Genomic DNA, 20,629 nt, shown 5'->3' with positions numbered 1-20,629 from the left:
TGTTTACATTGCGGTTGAGAGCCTAGCAATAAGAGATTCAGTTCCAGCTCATTGGAAGCTCAGCGAGATGTCCCGGCCCCTTCCTCGGGGGATGGGCTAGGTAGGAAACTGTGGAAACCCCATTTTGGTTCCAGAACCACTCCGAGTAATGGGGAGAGGCCACCGCATCCGAGAGAATTTTGGCAAAACCAGTGGGAAACGATCCTTTGAAGACACAGTGTTTCTGAAGAGGGTGGTCCTTTCCCTGTTCCCACTCAGCTCTGCTTTTAGCTTTAACACTTTCGTAATCGGAAATTCTGATGGTGAACAAAATTTATAATGATGTTCAAAGGCTAAAGAAGCCGAAAACTCGAAGTCTTGAGGAGATAAATATTAATGCCTATCGTGTTCCTAACTATGTTTCGTTAAAGTCTGGAGAAGAGGGCGGCTGAGAAAACATCAAAGAAGATTGTTTTGTCTGGAGAGGAGAGGGGCAGGGGAGATGACAGTTCCTTTCTAGAACATGAGGAGGTGTTCTTAGGGCAGAAGCTGCCTGTCATTCCCTCCTGGGTCCCGAGGAGAGCAGTGAATTGAGGGGGGAGTTCTGGGCCCCTGGTCCTCAGGGCCCCCTCACCCTGTCTACAGATTCCTTGGTGCCCGGGGGGGCCCACTGGGGGAAAGGAGACCCTGGGCTCCCCTCAGGGCAGCTCCCTGCTGGAGCCAGGGGGCCACAGGTGTGCTCCACGGCAGCCTGGAACCAAGAGGGTGCCCCAGTGGACACCTTCCTCCTGCTCACTCGGTCAGCGGAATAGGAATGGGAAACAGTAAAACGTAGGGAAACGAGAACATCCAAGATGACACTCTAGGGAGACCTAAATCTACAGAAAACCCTTTGGACGACCTCACTGGGCTGAACTCGGATTCCCGACACCCTCACGTTTCCAGCCTTTCCGGACACGACTGCATCTGTGTCAGATAGTTTTAGTTTATATAGCAGACTCTCTGTGGTGCTTATCACGTGACAGGCACTGTTCTCAGGGCTTTGCAGATATTCGCTTGTTTTCTGCTCTTCGGATAAAGGGAAGCACCCTTACCAACCCTGCTTTGCAGATGAAGAAACAGGCACAGCCTGGAAAAGTGGCTCACCCGGACCACGTAGCTGGGACGTGGGAGACATGGATGGCAAACCTACCCGCTCTGCGGCTGTTGATGTAAAGGGTCATTAAGTCTATCTGCATAAATGCAAGAAAAAACCAAGATGACCCCCGCGCCCGGGTGTGAGTACACGGCGGCCACGCGCATCCACGCGGTGAGCAAGGATGTACCGTGGAGTCGCCTCAACGGAGCCGAAATCAAACCCCAGCTGTGTTTGTGGGGATGCTGTGTTACCTGCCTTGATAAATTCACGGTCCTCTAAACCGCGCCAACTTTGACTGCTTCACACAAAGCTGGTTCGGTTAGAGGCCCCGCTTCCTCGCTTGCTCTTGCCCAGGCTTGCAGCTCACCGTCTCCAGGGCTGAGTGGACAGCACCCTTCTCTCGGGTTGGTGAGAAGGCCGGGCCGTTGACTATGAAGTTGGCTTGAAACCTCCGGTGAGCATCTTACTTTAATCAGGGCCCCTGCTCAGTTGAGCAACATCTGCCCACCTCCCAGCAAGGAGACGAGGAAGCGAAAGCACATTTGTGGTTGGGGAAAATGAAGGAGCCCGCGATGAAACAGACACGCGCAATTTCCCAGCCTCTTCTGGCCCTGCCGACTCCTTCTACGATAACATCTAATCTCGAGAGCCCTGGGAGAATTTTGTTAATCATAGGATTATTTTTGCATGGTACATAATGAAGAAGCAGTAAGTTCAGAAAGGATTTTTTGATTGGTATGTCACTAAAGATTTCATTATAACGTTCATTTTAACACAAATGTTGATCGCTTTGATTATACATAAAGACGCATTTCAACTGTCCCTATGGCAACCGTGATAGTCTCCATTTAATTTAAAATAAGTACGTGGTAAAAGCATGATTTGTTGACAAATGCATTTTCAAATAAGATATTATATCCTGTTGGGTTTTAGCTCATTACATATCCTAAAATGTAGATGGACATATATCTTCATGTCATAAGATCAAAAACAGCAAAAAGCACAGTCATAGTCTATTTGGAATTCTTGCATTTTGTTATTTAAAAGCCAGTTGATATGTTCCCATAATATTTATATTTTTATATGTCCACTATCACATGTACTTAGTTAATATGCTTTTAGATACATGATAGAAAATTATTCTATCTTAAATGGAAAATTTTTATATCATTATTTAATTCTTTGATATAAAAAATGTTTATAAAATGATATAAAAAATGTTTTTACCATTTAGCAATAGGAAGCCCTGCAAGGGGGTTGGAGTTGGAGTATGATGTTCCTGGCATGCAGTTTTGGGGTTTATACTGTTGGGGGTTCACTCTGCTTCTTGGATTTGTAGGTGTTTGTCTTTTGCTACATTTGGGAACTTTCCATCCACATTTCTTGGAATGCCTTTTTTGGGCCCACTTCTTTCTCCTCCTCCTGGGACTCTGATGGCGGGATGTTCGCTCTTTTGTTCTAGGTGCACGGCTCCCTGAGGCTCTGCCCACGTTTTTTTTTCCAGTCTGTTTTCTCTGTGTTCCTCAGATGGGGAAATTTCTGCTGTTCATCCTGAAGTTCACTGGTCCTTTCCTCTGTCCTCTCCAGTCTGCTTCTGAGCGCATCCACTGAGGTTTTCACTTCAGTGATTGTATTTTTCAGTTATAAAATTTCCATTTGGTTCTCCTTCGTGTCTTTTATTTCTTTGCTGAGAGTTTCTATTTTTGTTGTTGTTGTTTGTTTCAAGTGTGTTTGTCATGGTTTGTTGAAGCAGTTTATTTTGAGGGTGCTTTAAAATCCTTGTCAAATAACCAACATCTGGGTCCTCTTGGTGTTGGTATCTGCTGAGCATCTCCTCTCGCTCCGGCTGAGATTCTCCAGGTGCTTGGTCTGATGAGTAAACTTTTTATTGTAACCTGGATATTTGGATCATTCTGTGATGACAACTTCTGCTTCGGAAGGCTTCCCATGATACCACACTAACAGGGCGAGGGGCGCTGTTCTTGCTGCCAGGTCAGGGGCCGACCAGTTTCCCTGAGGAAGGGGTGCAAGGGTGGTACCCAGCCTTGCTCTGGGCCTCTCCGATGACCTGGCTGTGCTGGTGTCAGCCTTCTTCCCGCTAGATGGTAGTAAACGTTCTGGCCCTAGGGCCCCCCTCAGCCTTTGCTGGGGTCGGGGGTGGGAGTGATGGTCGTGGATTTCTCCATGGAGTTTGGAAGGTGTAAGGCAGTAATTGAGTCAAAATTCTCTGTCCTGCTAGGCCGCCCCTCTGGCCAGAGAGAGCAGACTCTTCTTGGGACCTCTGGTCTGTGCCCACTGGGGTTCCGGGGCTGCTGGTTCCCTGTATCCAGTTCAGGGTCTAGGAACGCACTCCCACACCTGGCAGGTCTGCCTGTTCTCTTCACTTTTCAGAGTCTTTGCGTGTTTGTTTCATATCACGTGCAGGGATTCTGCCTGTACTTAGAGGGGGGACAGGGTGATGTGTGTCCATTCCATCCAAGTCCTGAATTGCAAACCCCCTGCACTGTCTTACCGTATCATTTTCTTTGCTTCTGTCAAACATTGTTCTTTCCCTGTTTATTCCCATTTTCCAGAGCTCAGCATGTCCTGTTTGAGACCTCCTGCAGCACAGTGGACCAGGGTGAACGAGCGCTTCGGAATCAGATGCACGTTTCACTCCAGCTCCGTGACCTAGGTGCTGAGTGATCTGGGTAAACCGCCAGCCTCCTGCATGCCAACCGCTTCCTCTGTGAATGGGCACGATGCCCCCTGTCTTGTAAGGTTGGAGCACTCACTGCCACGCACAGTGCATGGAACCGCAGGCTCTCGGAGAGTGGGAGTTGGTATTATCAACACTCTCCCTTTCGCTGGCATCAGATTTCACAGTCTAATATCGGGTCTGTAAAAAGAAACACACACACAAATATTACCTTCAAAGGACAATTATTTGTGATTTGACATCTGCAGTAAAAGTTTCACACACAGGCCCCCTGCACCTTTGGGCCCACTCACCCAGCCACCTACCGGTCTCAGCGCAGAAGGCCGGCCGCGGGCAGTGCGGACACGGAGGGATTTTCACAGCGGACGATGGCAGGCATCGTCTCCATCTAGCACTAACTGCTCTGCGTGTTCCAGAAGCTTCCCTCTGTGACAAGAGCCCCGTGGAAGTGTGACATTGACCGAGGTGAGTGAGTGCCTTCTCCATTTCACATCAGGTTTTCTTGTAACGTGTGACCAACACAAAGGAGCCAAACCTTACCCCGACGTGGCCTCTGCCGTGGGCCTCAGAACATCGCCTGTGGGTGTCCCCTCGTGGCCGCCCTTCCCAGGCTGGAGCACGCGCACAGGGGCTCTTACCTGGCGACCGTGGACAGTGCGGCCCATGAGCTCGGAGCCGCTGCTGGGTGGCCGCGTCAGTGACCTGGGCGCGAGTGGATGCGCGGGGTGGCGCGCAGGGCCCGCGGGGGACCTTGTGCTGGAGCCGGGGGGAGGGCCTGGCCTCTCCCCCTCGGCTTCTATCACCTGCCTCTGCGTTCCGCTGACCGGCAGCCCGCACCGACCCACGACTCCTTCACCACGAGAGGACGTGAGGTGCAGAACCGCGCTCGTCTCCGGGTTCAGGTCTTTCAAGGCTCACCGCTTCAGGGGCACAAAGCCTGGCTCTGGGGCAGCCTGTCCTCCCGCTGAAATTGGAGCTGGCGGACGTCGCCTGTGCAGGAGAACACAAAGGTAGTGGTTTGAATGTCTTTCATTTCTGTGTCTTTCTCCTACAAAAATGCCTTTTACTTTTCTCTGATACCTGTTGATTTTTACGCAGAGGTGAGTAAAAGCAAATGTACTATTGGATCTTGCACAGAAAGTCATATTTAATGACATTTCGTTGGATAGGTTAACAGTCCACGTGGACGAGTTTGAGAAACATTAAGGAACGGAAACTTCCACTGTGTTCTTGAGTTTCCGATAATGGTCTTCCTGTCGGCAACTTTTTAGCTGTGTGATCTCAGACGTGTGGCTTTACTTCTCAAAGCCTCAGTGTCCCTGTTTGTAAAATGGAGATAATAAGAGTCCCACCTTCAGAGGGTTACTGTCTGGATCACATGAGTTAGAAGATGAAAGCCCTTAGAACACTGTTTGGCAGAGACCGTGAAGCACTTTCCTGCTGTGATTAAGGAGGATAGCAAAGTGTTACAGGCAATTCTCCAACATTCACGCCGCAACTTGCCTTCCCCCTCTTGGTTGCTATGGTTGGATTTTGATTTGTAGGGCCCTCTGGATTTGGGTAGAAAACAAATAGCTTCGCGTCTGGAAACCGGTGCCCCCCCCCGCGTGGCCCTAAAGCTTCTTGTCCCAAGCTGTCCAGGGTCAGCCTTGCCTGGATTTTGCTCTTTAAATTTCATACCCTATTATATACATATGGCATTTCTCTTTCACGTTTGGAAAGATTTGCTGAAACTGGTTTCGCATCTAAATACGCTATTTGTACTCTCTCAAGTGTGTCTCACAATACTCGGTGACAGTTCTTTTACGTTAGCAGATTCCCTCGTCACCACAGTGCTTGACCCTCAGGCCCATCTCCTGGGGTCCCTTTGAACCCTGAAGACTTGGAGGGGGGCCTTGGATTTTGCCAATTACATTTGCTCTTCCAGAAACATTTGTTGTTCCTTCCCAGTGTCTTCTGCCCTCCTGGTGGTGGCCAGCTGATTACTCAACGATTTGTTCCAGTAACTTCCCAGATACCGATTCCAAGATGAACAGTCTATAACTAGGTCCTAGGCCATCTCTCTTAAAAGGTGGCAATACTGTTCCTTTCGAGGAACCTCAGGAGACTTTTTCTGTCCTCTGGGACCCCTCACATGACGGCTCATGTCCCGCTGTGACGCCTGCCAATGCCTAAAGTGGTCCAGAGACCCCTAAGGGAACCGATCCTTTGCTGGGTAAGGGTCCATCATTCCTCTTCCTCTGCAGCCTTTCCTTTCCATCCATCCATCTCTCACGGGGATTGTGCAAGACTGTTCACAGAAGCACTCTGCAGCAAAAATAATGAACTCAAACATGAAAACTACATAGTCTGGTGTTTTGCCTTCCATTTTAGGGGAAGGCGTTTTCCTTTATTTTTCCCTTCATTTAATATATTTGAAAAATGTTGACATTTCTTATTTCTCCTGTGCTGCGGAATCGTCCAAAGCTCGTCACTCTGTAACTGCTGTCCACTGAGACCTGTCTTTATGATCCGGTGTGGCTGTGACTTTATGAAGAAGCCACTTTGATGCCCAGCTTTGCAGTGCTGTTCCTCCGGATAACAGGGGGGACAGTCATCTCTGCAGGTGGCTAAACGCTGGTCCCTCCTGGTCGCAGGATGAATTCTTCGGTGTGGGTGCGCTGGGGGGAGGGGGCAGGCCCACTGCTCAGTTAGATCCCTGAGAGGCAAGTCCACGCCACCCCAGCCCCTCCCGGTCCTGCGCCCCCTGCCTGGGTCTGCACAGCCCACGGCTCTGGCTGCCAGGCCCCCTTCGCCCAGCAGGTAGCCTCTCTGGATGGGGCGCCACGAGGCGGCCCCTTCTGGCTACCTCCTGTGGAGTGTGCCAGTCGTAGGGAGAGGAACCATCTTCCCCACTGGGCCAGCGGGAGGGCAGGGGCTCTGGACGGCCTCTCCCTGCTCCTCTCTCCTGTTCAGGTCTCTCCCTCAAACGCACCTGGGGCGGTTGACGGGCAGCTTCCTGAGGAGCAAGCCTTCCACTCCCTGGCTGAAAACCGCCTCAACTCCCCGCTGGCTTAGCAACCCCATTACCTTGGTTTGGGGAAGGAGACACCACCGGCAGTCATGTGACGTCTGCCAGGCGGGTGGCCCACACCCCATGCTTCCCCTACCCTCCCCGGCACGTTGGTGACGTCGTCGGGTGGGAGGAAGGTGGGGAGGCGATGAGAGGCCGGGTGAAGGGGCAGAGCGGTCTGGGTCTGACGACAGGTGAAGCCCTCCTGGGAGCTCCCTCCGCTTCTGTCCCGGGTGGGACCCCTGTGTCCTCAGTCTCACGTCTTCCTCTTTCCTGGCTGCATCTCCTCCAAGAGGATGCACGTCCTTCACGAGTGTCCTAAAGAGGCTGCAGAGAAGCTCAGATCTCAGGTTCTGGCAATGCCCCAAAACGTCTTGTCTTTACCCTCATATTTTAGGGTTTGGTCGGGGATAAAATTATAGGTTGAACATCATTTTCCTCTTGCAATTTCCCTAGTTCTTATTTTTGTCTTTTTGTTTTTACGAAGGGAAATATCAAATGGCCTGATACCATAAACTGCCAGGGCCCCGACCCAACCATGTGTCCCAGCCCCACGTGTAGCTGTTTCTTTGGCATTGATCAAGGACGACACACTTCTACATGATACATGCATACTGGTAACTCTTGGTTCCTCAGCTTTCTCTTACTGTTGTCTTGCTGTTGGTTGGCTTATTTTCATGGCAGCGTGTAAAATTTCTATTTTTTGAAAATTCTATGAACATACATAAAAAAGAGTAGTATATGAGACCCACAGGTATACCCATCATCCAGCTTGGCCAATGACCGGTTCATGGACCATCTTGTGTTTCGCTCAGGATTTTGAAGGCTTTGTCTTCTCCCTTCCCTGTGCTGAGGAGTCCTGTTCATTCTACCGTTTCTGTGTGTGAACGTGCGTTTGCTTGCTGTTCCCATTTCAAAGCCCTTCGGGTCTTCTATTTGGTGATGGTATCCCCACATTTCATGATGATGGACCCAAATGTGGACCCAGTATTTTTTTTTACATTTGCACATCTTTCAGTGCTGAGAAATTTCCCTTCACTTTATCCTTTAAACTGTTTATAGAAATTGTGTTTTATTTTAGCTCTCACACCTACAAATCCCAAGGCCTTTTATTTATTCCTTGGCCATACATATGTGTGTGGGTGCATGGGTGCCTGTATTCATCTGTTTTTGTTTCATGAATGCAGCATCTGCTTATCTATCTAATATTAATATTGATTTTTTAAAGTTTATTTCTGCTTCCTTCATTTTCATTGATTATTTCCTCTAGGTTAATTAGTTCCATTTTATGTTTTCCCCATCAAATTTCTAGTAATGCTTAACCATCCTCTCATATTGATAACTGAGGTACTAAAACCCAGATTGGTTGAGCTCATGGTGGGGCTTGTGGATGGGTAAGGGTCGCCCACACCTGGTTTCTGAAGGTCCGGGAGTACGTGGGGAAGGGGTTCAAAGAGCAGAGGGCCTTTCCCAAAATCTCCTGCCTGGATACCACTCCCCATGCTGGCCTTTGGCAGTGTCTGGGGTCCCACATTCAGAGCACCTACTGTTCACTTTCTCCACTGAATAAACCTTCAGTTTCCTGCAAGACAGAGAAGCGAGGGATAGTGGTCCTCACCTGCTACTCAATGCTGGAGGGGACCCTTCTCAGTGGGTTCCTTGAGATAAACTACCTCTCTTCCGTCAATGTCTCCATCTATAGACACTTCCTCAGCCCCTCAAAGCCTTTACCAGTTTTCACTCTGTCCTCTAAGTTCCATGTACTTGTTGAAATACCTCACCTGCTGCTGTCTTTTCTCCCATTCTCTTTGTTCCTGTGAATAAAACTTTTAAAATTCTTTTGCAGCAGGTCGGGTAGAGAGAAGAGAAATGCATCTGTTCAATCCACCATCTTAAACAGAACATTTGTTTGTTTCCTAGAGTTCTTTTTATTTTTCTGATTTCACTTTTTTCCTTCCCTTGAATAATTGCATCTGGTTACGTGTGTGACTGATTCTTCTAAAGCATCCACCTGCTTTATCTTTAAATCTCCCACTGTTTCTTCCCTGTTAAGGAGCAGTTACGGCCTCTGTGCTGTTCGATTCCTCCAGCATTCTGAAAGAGGAAATTCTCTCCAGTGTAGTCCAAAAAGCTATCTGGTGGTCTGTGGTCAGCTGAATTATTTTTCCAGAATGTAATGGAATTAAACGCCCCATCGTAAGTAGATGTAACTGAATGCTTTGGCAAGTTGACCAAAAAAGGTTTCCTCAACCTCCTCTCGGTGTGGATGGCTATAAATAGATTCCATCAAGCTGTGGCCCTCAACCTTAATCTCTTTGGCCTTAGCACTGTCTGGTTCGTGGCCTCAGATTTCCTGAGAGATTTTACTCCGTGGATCATGGCGTTTCTCCCCACTGACGCGGAGCTTTCCTGCCATGATGGTAGAATGTGAGAATGCAGGATTTTCTCCCCAGCAAGGAAAGAACTGAATTTCTCATTAACTTGAAGAAATTTTTATGATCATCACATTGTTCAGGTCTGGTCTTTTCAGGAAGCTACCAGAGGGGGCTTCCCTGGTGGCACAGTGGTTGGGAATCCGCCTGCCAATGCAGGGGACACGGGTTCGAGCCCTGGTCCAGGAAGATCCCACGTGCCGTGGAGCAACTAAGCCCTTGCGCCACAACTACTGAGCCTGCGCTCTAGAGCCCGCGAGCCACAACTACTGACCCCATGTGCCACAACTACTGAGCCTGCACTCTAGATCCTGCGAGCCACAGCTACTGAGCCTGCACGCCACAGCTACTGAGGCCTGCACGCCTAGAGCCCGTGCTCCTCAACAAGAGAAGCCACCGCAGTGAGAAGCCCACGCACAGCAATGAAGAGTAGCCCCCGCTCACTGCAACAAAGAGTAGCCCCCGCTCGCCGCAATTAGAGAAAGCCCGCGCACAGCAACGAAGACCCAACGCAGCCAAAAATAAATAAATTAATTAATTAAATTTTTTTTTAAAAAAAAGAAAAAAGCCGAGAGGGGGGGGGGGGAGGGGGGGGGGGGGGGGGGGCGGGGAGAAAAGAAATGATGTCTATTAAAAAATGGTGTCTTTTGCTCAAGTTTCTAAACAAAAAATATTTTTTTTCCAGGAAACAGGGAGCGCTGATAAAACCCAAAACACTTTGAATGTCAGTAGTTGCTCTGCACGTGCTTCTTCTGGACTTGGCACCCCTTCCATCCTCACAGTGTTTTTCTTTCCATCCTGGCACTAAAAGGGTTAAATACATACTGGGCCATGATCCCAACTTCCTTCAAGTACTTTAAACCCTCAGAAGCCCATGCAGGGATTATTGTCACTTCCTGTTTTAGCCAGGGTCCTCATAATCTTTGGCAACTGTATTTCACTCGCTCTGTTTTCTCTGAGCCAGAAGGGCCCAGCCTCCCCCTTTAAGCACCAATAAAGGCCGCGGTAAAGCAAACGACCCAGACCCAGAAAACTGCACGGCCAGAACAAAGCGTTCCTGCCTGACACCGACGACGATGAATGGCAGCTACATTTAGGCCAAAAAACATCCTAGAGGTGCTGAAAGGTGCAGTAAGATAGAGTAAGACTTCCAATCTTTTGGAATAAAAAAATTAAATATTACTTCTGCTACATACATTTGGAACATGTTTGAAAAAGCAATTGACCTATGTTTTTAGGCAAATTCGTTGATCTGTGTCATCCTATTATATTAATTTTGTGCTCTGTTTGGTCATAACATTGTTTGAAGATCATTTGCTTAATCTGAAAAGTGAGAACGGAGTGTTTTTCAAACAAGCAAGGGGAGAAGTGAAAAGAAGATGTGAAAAGAGCAGGCTGGTCCATATGCTGGTTGACGGGGGACTGGAGGGGTCTCTGTTCTTCCTGAGCAGTGAGAGGCTGGAACTAAGCCGTGAAGTCAGCAGACTTCTATTTCTGAGCATTTCCTGACTACAGGAAATACAGCTGAAGTCTGACGTGCTTATCAAACTGCAGTCTCAATATAATTCAATCACCAACAAATTTCCCCTGTATAGATGTTTCAGTAGCAGTACACAGTCACAGTTTTAGTATATATTTCACCTTTATGCCCAATGTATAATCAGTTGCTTCTAAAAATATATTGTAAGTGTTCAGGTGCGGGAGAAAGTTTATTTTCCTAAATGGAACATAAAAGGATCAATTGCATTTAGAAGGAGAAAAATAGCACAGTAAGTGATGTCTTTCTTGGAGCTGTAGGTCTTGCTATCATCTGGGATTTTTTTCTGTATATATGGGTATAGATCATTATTGAAATAAAAGCAATGGCTTTTTAATATTCAACATGTTTTAGAAACATAGGTATTTATGTCCTGTTGACGAGGGAATATTTTTTTAAACTGGGTCATTGGAGTTATTTTTTATTTTTTTATTGAAGTAAAGTTGATATACAATATTGTCTTAGTTTCATGTGTATAGCAAAGTGATTCGGTTATACATATACGTATATGTATATATCTATTTTTTTAAATTCTTTTCCACTATATTTTATTACAATTTACTGAGTATAATTCCCTGTGCTACACAGTAAATCCTTGTTGTTTATCAATTTTATATATGGCAAGTGTGCATCTGTTAATCCCATACTCCCAATTTATCCCTCCCCCTTCTTTGGTAACCATAAGTTTGTTTTCTATGTCTGTGAATCTGTTTCTGTTTTGTAAATAAGTTCATTTGTCCTATTTTTTAGATTCCACGTACAAGTGATATCATGTATAAGTGTCTTTCTCTTTCTGGCTGACTTCACTTAGCACAATCATCTCTAGGTCCATCCACGTTGCTGCAAATGGCATTATTTCATTCTTTTTCATGGCTGAGTAATATCCCCTTGTATATATGTGCCACATCTTCTTTATCCATTCCTCCGTTGATGGACACTTAGGTTGCTTCCATGTCTTGGCTATTGTAAATAGTGCTGCTATAAACTTTGGGATGCAGGTACCTTTTTGAATGACAGCTTTCGTCTTTTCTGGATGTAGCTAAGGGAATATTGAAAACTTTTTCTTCCAGCTTCATTGAGATATAATAGACGCACAGTAGAAGTTTAAGGTGTATGAATATTAAACTTATTCCAAATTTCACTCTACATGATCCCACTCATTTTGTATTGAGACTTTTCCAAGCCAGTATAGGAAGGACCCCAGAGCCTTGATTTGAGCAGGAGGCAGACTGGCACAGACTCTCCAGTGAGATGCCAAAGTTCAAACCATGGCCCAACCATCTGTTGGTTGTGTGGACACTCTATCTCAAAGTTTAGGGTGAAATGGAGATAAACCTGTCCCACCCCGCGGGGTTGTTGTGCGGATTAAGTGAGTGAACGTGTGCAAGGTCACTTAACACAGCAACTGGTTGTTATTCCTACTTAAGGGAAAACCTGGACTTACCCAGATAATTGTGATGGTTGAGGCTTTCCTGGTGGATATGGCCAGACAGCTGAGGCCCCTTTCTGCTTCCAAAAGTAAAGATATTTATGCCATAATTTGGGACGTGAGCAAGTATAGTGGTGTCTGAGCTTCTGCTTCATTATCAGACAAGAATCATACCATTTGTCCTCAAGTGATTTTGCATGGGTAGTATGGGCAGGGGTCTTGGAAAAGCTAATTTACAGATAGGAAATGGCTTTGTCTCCTCAAGGAGAGTCCTTGATAGTTACTGGTGCCATTTTCAGGGCTGAAATTCTTTTCCTTTTAAAGAAGTTTGAGACACCAGAGAAAGACATTGGAAAGTTGTAAAGTAGGGTTAGCGTTGAGTAGATTCCAACATTCTTCACTAACTGGGTAGTTCCAAATAGCTAAGATTCACACCTCCTTGCAGACAACAGCTTGAGAGAGGATGGAGGGAGGGGATGGATTTTGGAAGGAACAGGGCTAGGAAGACACAGTCATCTATGGGAAGAGCCCATGGAAAGGGTGTCCAGCCAGACTGCAGATCTTGCATTTTCCCTTTAGTCAGCTCATATTATATGTGGAGGATAACAGAGAGTTACAAAATGTAATTGATGAACTGCTGGCAGATTTTGGGAAGGCACAGCCTAATTCAGAGGAGATCAAGGGGGCCAAGGGCTGTGAAGTGGCTGGAAGGGAGCAGAGGCCAATTGGGGGGCTCCTTGGGGAGGTTGTCTCCACCGGGGGATTTTTATAAACCCTCCCCAGCCTCTTGCCAAGGACACTTTTACCTGGTATTCTGTTATTTGCAACTGAAATGCCCTAACTGACATAGGCTTGCAAATCCAAACTATCTCAGATACAAGAATTATTGGAACACGATTTCCAGACAAAATACAGGATAACCAATTATATTTAAATTTCAGGTAAAGAATGAATAATGTTTCAGTATAAGTATGCCCCAAATATTGCATGGGACATACTTACACTAAAAATTATTTGTTGCCTATGTGAAATTCAAATTTACCGGGGGGTCCTGTATTTTTATTTGCTCAATCTGGCAACCCTGCATTGGAATGGGAGTGGATGTATATGGTAACTGAAAATTAGCATCACAATATGCCTCAACTCCCAAGGAAGGGGTGAAATTAAGGACTTATCATTTAAGAAAAATATATTCTAACAGCCATAATGCCCTATTTGTTGCATGTATAACAGTGTTAAAAATGGGAGTCTTTTATTCCAGTTTCCGCCAAGGCCTCAAGACAATAGGTGTCAGCTAGTCCCATATCCACGCAGGTGCAAGACCTCTGGGGCGCTTTCAAAGGAGGTGGTGAAAGTCAATTTCATGATTCTTGCCCCTCATCAACCTTCTTAACAGAAGCTACAAATTCACTTTTAAGCCAGGATAAACTGGGGGAAGAGAGGCACTGTCATTCTAAATGAAGTTTGGTACTTTACCATATAGGACTGGGCACTGTAATTTCTGATATAAGGCTATTATTACTTTGAGAAGTGACCAGAAGACTGTGTAATTCAAGAGTGGTTGGAAAAGTTATGAGGACCAGCCTGAGATTTCACGCAGGAAAGAGACAGCTGGCAAAGCAGATTAAGAGGCACGTGAGGGACGAGAAGAATATGGTTGTTTCCTGCTTGTGTCCTGAGTGTCCTGAGTGTCTTCCGTGCCATGCTGCATGTTCCTGAGATCCCAGCCCTGGTCTGAGGCCCCGAAAAATATTAGTGCATTCAGTGCTCTCAACAGCCCAGTGAGGTACACGCTTTCTCTTACTGTTGTCTTGCTGTTGGTTGGCTTATTTTCATGGCAGCGTGTAAAATTTCTATTTTTTGAAAATTCTATGAACATACATAAAAAAGAGTAGTATATGAGACCCACAGGTATACCCATCATCCAGCTTGGCCAATGACCGGTTCATGGACCATCTTGTGTTTCGCTCAGGATTTTGAAGGCTTTGTCTTCTCCCTTCCCTGTGCTGAGGAGTCCTGTTCATTCTACCGTTTCTGTGTGTGAACGTGCGTTTGCTTGCTGTTCCCATTTCAAAGCCCTTCGGGTCTTCTATTTGGTGATGGTATCCCCACATTTCATGATGATGGACCCAAATGTGGACCCAGTATTTTTTTTTACATTTGCACATCTTTCAGTGCTGAGAAATTTCCCTTCACTTTATCCTTTAAACTGTTTATAGAAATTGTGTTTTATTTTAGCTCTCACACCTACAAATCCCAAGGCCTTTTATTTATTCCTTGGCCATACATATGTGTGTGGGTGCATGGGTGCCTGTATTCATCTGTTTTTGTTTCATGAATGCAGCATCTGCTTATCTATCTAATATTAATATTGATTTTTTAAAGTTTATTTCTGCTTCCTTCATTTTCATTGATTATTTCCTCTAGGTTAATTAGTTCCATTTTATGTTTTCCCCATCAAATTTCTAGTAATGCTTAACCATCCTCTCATATTGATAACTGAGGTACTAAAACCCAGATTGGTTGAGCTCATGGTGGGGCTTGTGGATGGGTAAGGGTCGCCCACACCTGGTTTCTGAAGGTCCGGGAGTACGTGGGGAAGGGGTTCAAAGAGCAGAGGGCCTTTCCCAAAATCTCCTGCCTGGATACCACTCCCCATGCTGGCCTTTGGCAGTGTCTGGGGTCCCACATTCAGAGCACCTACTGTTCACTTTCTCCACTGAATAAACCTTCAGTTTCCTGCAAGACAGAGAAGCGAGGGATAGTGGTCCTCACCTGCTACTCAATGCTGGAGGGGACCCTTCTCAGTGGGTTCCTTGAGATAAACTACCTCTCTTCCGTCAATGTCTCCATCTATAGACACTTCCTCAGCCCCTCAAAGCCTTTACCAGTTTTCACTCTGTCCTCTAAGTTCCATGTACTTGTTGAAATACCTCACCTGCTGCTGTCTTTTCTCCCATTCTCTTTGTTCCTGTGAATAAAACTTTTAAAATTCTTTTGCAGCAGGTCGGGTAGAGAGAAGAGAAATGCATCTGTTCAATCCACCATCTTAAACAGAACATTTGTTTGTTTCCTAGAGTTCTTTTTATTTTTCTGATTTCACTTTTTTCCTTCCCTTGAATAATTGCATCTGGTTACGTGTGTGACTGATTCTTCTAAAGCATCCACCTGCTTTATCTTTAAATCTCCCACTGTTTCTTCCCTGTTAAGGAGCAGTTACGGCCTCTGTGCTGTTCGATTCCTCCAGCATTCTGAAAGAGGAAATTCTCTCCAGTGTAGTCCAAAAAGCTATCTGGTGGTCTGTGGTCAGCTGAATTATTTTTCCAGAATGTAATGGAATTAAACGCCCCATCGTAAGTAGATGTAACTGAATGCTTTGGCAAGTTGACCAAAAAAGGTTTCCTCAACCTCCTCTCGGTGTGGATGGCTATAAATAGATTCCATCAAGCTGTGGCCCTCAACCTTAATCTCTTTGGCCTTAGCACTGTCTGGTTCGTGGCCTCAGATTTCCTGAGAGATTTTACTCCGTGGATCATGGCGTTTCTCCCCACTGACGCGGAGCTTTCCTGCCATGATGGTAGAATGTGAGAATGCAGGATTTTCTCCCCAGCAAGGAAAGAACTGAATTTCTCATTAACTTGAAGAAATTTTTATGATCATCACATTGTTCAGGTCTGGTCTTTTCAGGAAGCTACCAGAGGGGGCTTCCCTGGTGGCACAGTGGTTGGGAATCCGCCTGCCAATGCAGGGGACACGGGTTCGAGCCCTGGTCCAGGAAGATCCCACGTGCCGTGGAGCAACTAAGCCCTTGCGCCACAACTACTGAGCCTGCGCTCTAGAGCCCGCGAGCCACAACTACTGACCCCATGTGCCACAACTACTGAGCCTGCACTCTAGATCCTGCGAGCCACAGCTACTGAGCCTGCACGCCACAGCTACTGAGGCCTGCACGCCTAGAGCCCGTGCTCCTCAACAAGAGAAGCCACCGCAGTGAGAAGCCCACGCACAGCAATGAAGAGTAGCCCCCGCTCGCCGCAACTAGAGAAAGCCCGCACGCAGCAACAAAGACCCAACACAGCCAAAAACAAATAAATAAATAAAATTTTTTTTTTAAAAAAAGAAAGAAAGCTACCAGAGGGAGGAGAACGGGGGGGGGTGGGTGGGGGCGGGGAGAAAAGAAATGATGTCTATTAAAAAATGGTGTCTTTTGCTCAAGTTTCTAAACAAAAAATATTTTTTTTCCAGGAAACAGGGAGCGCTGATAAAACCCAAAACACTTTGAATGTCAGTAGTTGCTCTGCACGTGCTTCTTCTGGACTTGGCACCCCTTCCATCCTCACAGTGTTTTTCTTTCCATCCTGGCACTAAAAGGGTTAAATACATACTGGGCCATGATCCCAACTTCCTTCAAGTACTTTAAACCCTCAGAAGCCCATGCAGGGATTATTGTCACTTCCTGTTTTAGCCAGGGTCCTCATAATCTTTGGCAACTGTATTTCACTCGCTCTGTTTTCTCTGAGCCAGAAGGGCCCAGCCTCCCCCTTTAAGCACCAATAAAGGCCGCGGTAAAGCAAACGACCCAGACCCAGAAAACTGCACGGCCAGAACAAAGCGTTCCTGCCTGACACCGACGACGATGAATGGCAGCTACATTTAGGCCAAAAAACATCCTAGAGGTGCTGAAAGGTGCAGTAAGATAGAGTAAGACTTCCAATCTTTTGGAATAAAAAAATTAAATATTACTTCTGCTACATACATTTGGAACATGTTTGAAAAAGCAATTGACCTATGTTTTTAGGCAAATTCGTTGATCTGTGTCATCCTATTATATTAATTTTGTGCTCTGTTTGGTCATAACATTGTTTGAAGATCATTTGCTTAATCTGAAAAGTGAGAACGGAGTGTTTTTCAAACAAGCAAGGGGAGAAGTGAAAAGAAGATGTGAAAAGAGCAGGCTGGTCCATATGCTGGTTGACGGGGGACTGGAGGGGTCTCTGTTCTTCCTGAGCAGTGAGAGGCTGGAACTAAGCCGTGAAGTCAGCAGACTTCTATTTCTGAGCATTTCCTGACTACAGGAAATACAGCTGAAGTCTGACGTGCTTATCAAACTGCAGTCTCAATATAATTCAATCACCAACAAATTTCCCCTGTATAGATGTTTCAGTAGCAGTACACAGTCACAGTTTTAGTATATATTTCACCTTTATGCCCAATGTATAATCAGTTGCTTCTAAAAATATATTGTAAGTGTTCAGGTGCGGGAGAAAGTTTATTTTCCTAAATGGAACATAAAAGGATCAATTGCATTTAGAAGGAGAAAAATAGCACAGTAAGTGATGTCTTTCTTGGAGCTGTAGGTCTTGCTATCATCTGGGATTTTTTTCTGTATATATGGGTATAGATCATTATTGAAATAAAAGCAATGGCTTTTTAATATTCAACATGTTTTAGAAACATAGGTATTTATGTCCTGTTGACGAGGGAATATTTTTTTAAACTGGGTCATTGGAGTTATTTTTTATTTTTTTATTGAAGTAAAGTTGATATACAATATTGTCTTAGTTTCATGTGTATAGCAAAGTGATTCGGTTATACATATACGTATATGTATATATCTATTTTTTTAAATTCTTTTCCACTATATTTTATTACAATTTACTGAGTATAATTCCCTGTGCTACACAGTAAATCCTTGTTGTTTATCAATTTTATATATGGCAAGTGTGCATCTGTTAATCCCATACTCCCAATTTATCCCTCCCCCTTCTTTGGTAACCATAAGTTTGTTTTCTATGTCTGTGAATCTGTTTCTGTTTTGTAAATAAGTTCATTTGTCCTATTTTTTAGATTCCACGTACAAGTGATATCATGTATAAGTGTCTTTCTCTTTCTGGCTGACTTCACTTAGCACAATCATCTCTAGGTCCATCCACGTTGCTGCAAATGGCATTATTTCATTCTTTTTCATGGCTGAGTAATATCCCCTTGTATATATGTGCCACATCTTCTTTATCCATTCCTCCGTTGATGGACACTTAGGTTGCTTCCATGTCTTGGCTATTGTAAATAGTGCTGCTATAAACTTTGGGATGCAGGTACCTTTTTGAATGACAGCTTTCGTCTTTTCTGGATGTAGCTAAGGGAATATTGAAAACTTTTTCTTCCAGCTTCATTGAGATATAATAGACGCACAGTAGAAGTTTAAGGTGTATGAATATTAAACTTATTCCAAATTTCACTCTACATGATCCCACTCATTTTGTATTGAGACTTTTCCAAGCCAGTATAGGAAGGACCCCAGAGCCTTGATTTGAGCAGGAGGCAGACTGGCACAGACTCTCCAGTGAGATGCCAAAGTTCAAACCATGGCCCAACCATCTGTTGGTTGTGTGGACACTCTATCTCAAAGTTTAGGGTGAAATGGAGATAAACCTGTCCCACCCCGCGGGGTTGTTGTGCGGATTAAGTGAGTGAACGTGTGCAAGGTCACTTAACACAGCAACTGGTTGTTATTCCTACTTAAGGGAAAACCTGGACTTACCCAGATAATTGTGATGGTTGAGGCTTTCCTGGTGGATATGGCCAGACAGCTGAGGCCCCTTTCTGCTTCCAAAAGTAAAGATATTTATGCCATAATTTGGGACGTGAGCAAGTATAGTGGTGTCTGAGCTTCTGCTTCATTATCAGACAAGAATCATACCATTTGTCCTCAAGTGATTTTGCATGGGTAGTATGGGCAGGGGTCTTGGAAAAGCTAATTTACAGATAGGAAATGGCTTTGTCTCCTCAAGGAGAGTCCTTGATAGTTACTGGTGCCATTTTCAGGGCTGAAATTCTTTTCCTTTTAAAGAAGTTTGAGACACCAGAGAAAGACATTGGAAAGTTGTAAAGTAGGGTTAGCGTTGAGTAGATTCCAACATTCTTCACTAACTGGGTAGTTCCAAATAGCTAAGATTCACACCTCCTTGCAGACAACAGCTTGAGAGAGGATGGAGGGAGGGGATGGATTTTGGAAGGAACAGGGCTAGGAAGACACAGTCATCTATGGGAAGAGCCCATGGAAAGGGTGTCCAGCCAGACTGCAGATCTTGCATTTTCCCTTTAGTCAGCTCATATTATATGTGGAGGATAACAGAGAGTTACAAAATGTAATTGATGAACTGCTGGCAGATTTTGGGAAGGCACAGCCTAATTCAGAGGAGATCAAGGGGGCCAAGGGCTGTGAAGTGGCTGGAAGGGAGCAGAGGCCAATTGGGGGGCTCCTTGGGGAGGTTGTCTCCACCGGGGGATTTTTATAAACCCTCCCCAGCCTCTTGCCAAGGACACTTTTACCTGGTATTCTGTTATTTGCAACTGAAATGCCCTAACTGACATAGGCTTGCAAATCCAAACTATCTCAGATACAAGAATTATTGGAACACGATTTCCAGACAAAATACAGGATAACCAATTATATTTAAATTTCAGGTAAAGAATGAATAATGTTTCAGTATAAGTATGCCCCAAATATTGCATGGGACATACTTACACTAAAAATTATTTGTTGCCTATGTGAAATTCAAATTTACCGGGGGGTCCTGTATTTTTATTTGCTCAATCTGGCAACCCTGCATTGGAATGGGAGTGGATGTATATGGTAACTGAAAATTAGCATCACAATATGCCTCAACTCCCAAGGAAGGGGTGAAATTAAGGACTTATCATTTAAGAAAAATATATTCTAACAGCCATAATGCCCTATTTGTTGCATGTATAACAGTGTTAAAAATGGGAGTCTTTTATTCCAGTTTCCGCCAAGGCCTCAAGACAATAGGTGTCAGCTAGTCCCATATCCACGCAGGTGCAAGACCTCTGGGGCGCTTTCAAAGGAGGTGGTGAAAGTCAATTTCATGATTCTTGCCCCTCATCAACCTTCTTAACAGAAGCTACAAATTCACTTTTAAGCCAGGATAAACTGGGGGAAGAGAGGCACTGTCATTCTAAATGAAGTTTGGTACTTTACCATATAGGACTGGGCACTGTAATTTCTGATATAAGGCTATTATTACTTTGAGAAGTGACCAGAAGACTGTGTAATTCAAGAGTGGTTGGAAAAGTTATGAGGACCAGCCTGAGATTTCACGCAGGAAAGAGACAGCTGGCAAAGCAGATTAAGAGGCACGTGAGGGACGAGAAGAATATGGTTGTTTCCTGCTTGTGTCCTGAGTGTCCTGAGTGTCTTCCGTGCCATGCTGCATGTTCCTGAGATCCCAGCCCTGGTCTGAGGCCCCGAAAAATATTAGTGCATTCAGTGCTCTCAACAGCCCAGTGAGGTACACGGGTATATTATCATCATCTCCAGTGTACTGGGAAGGAAACCTAGAC

General features: G+C 45.3%; 2 long non-coding RNA genes across 4 annotated transcripts in view; both read right to left on the bottom strand.

Moving 5' to 3' along the window:
* Window positions 1-2,348: 2,348 nt before the first annotated feature.
* LOC114484408 (uncharacterized) lies at window positions 2,349-4,627 on the bottom strand. Its single transcript, XR_003677272.2, has 3 exons — window positions 4,454-4,627; window positions 4,121-4,316; window positions 2,349-3,995 (listed from the first exon to the last, which is right to left on the bottom strand). It is a non-coding gene; the product is annotated as an uncharacterized lncRNA (long non-coding RNA).
* An 85-nt stretch (window positions 4,628-4,712) lies between these two features.
* The window catches only part of LOC114484407 (uncharacterized), a 32,568-nt gene continuing 16,651 nt past the window's right edge, over window positions 4,713-20,629 (bottom strand). For 2 of the 3 annotated variants that reach the window (XR_003677269.2, XR_003677270.1), the window contains exon 4: window positions 4,713-4,805. This is a non-coding gene — a long non-coding RNA (uncharacterized lncRNA). Of the gene's footprint in view, window positions 4,806-7,115; window positions 7,195-20,629 lie in introns of those variants that run through there. The other variant, XR_003677271.2, reaches the window with a different exon arrangement.

This window comes from Physeter macrocephalus, chromosome 19 (assembly GCF_002837175.3).
Source record: "Physeter macrocephalus isolate SW-GA chromosome 19, ASM283717v5, whole genome shotgun sequence".
In the NCBI taxonomy this organism is placed as follows: Eukaryota; Metazoa; Chordata; class Mammalia; order Artiodactyla; family Physeteridae; genus Physeter; species Physeter macrocephalus.
This window is presented reverse-complemented; position numbering and strand designations above follow the sequence as displayed.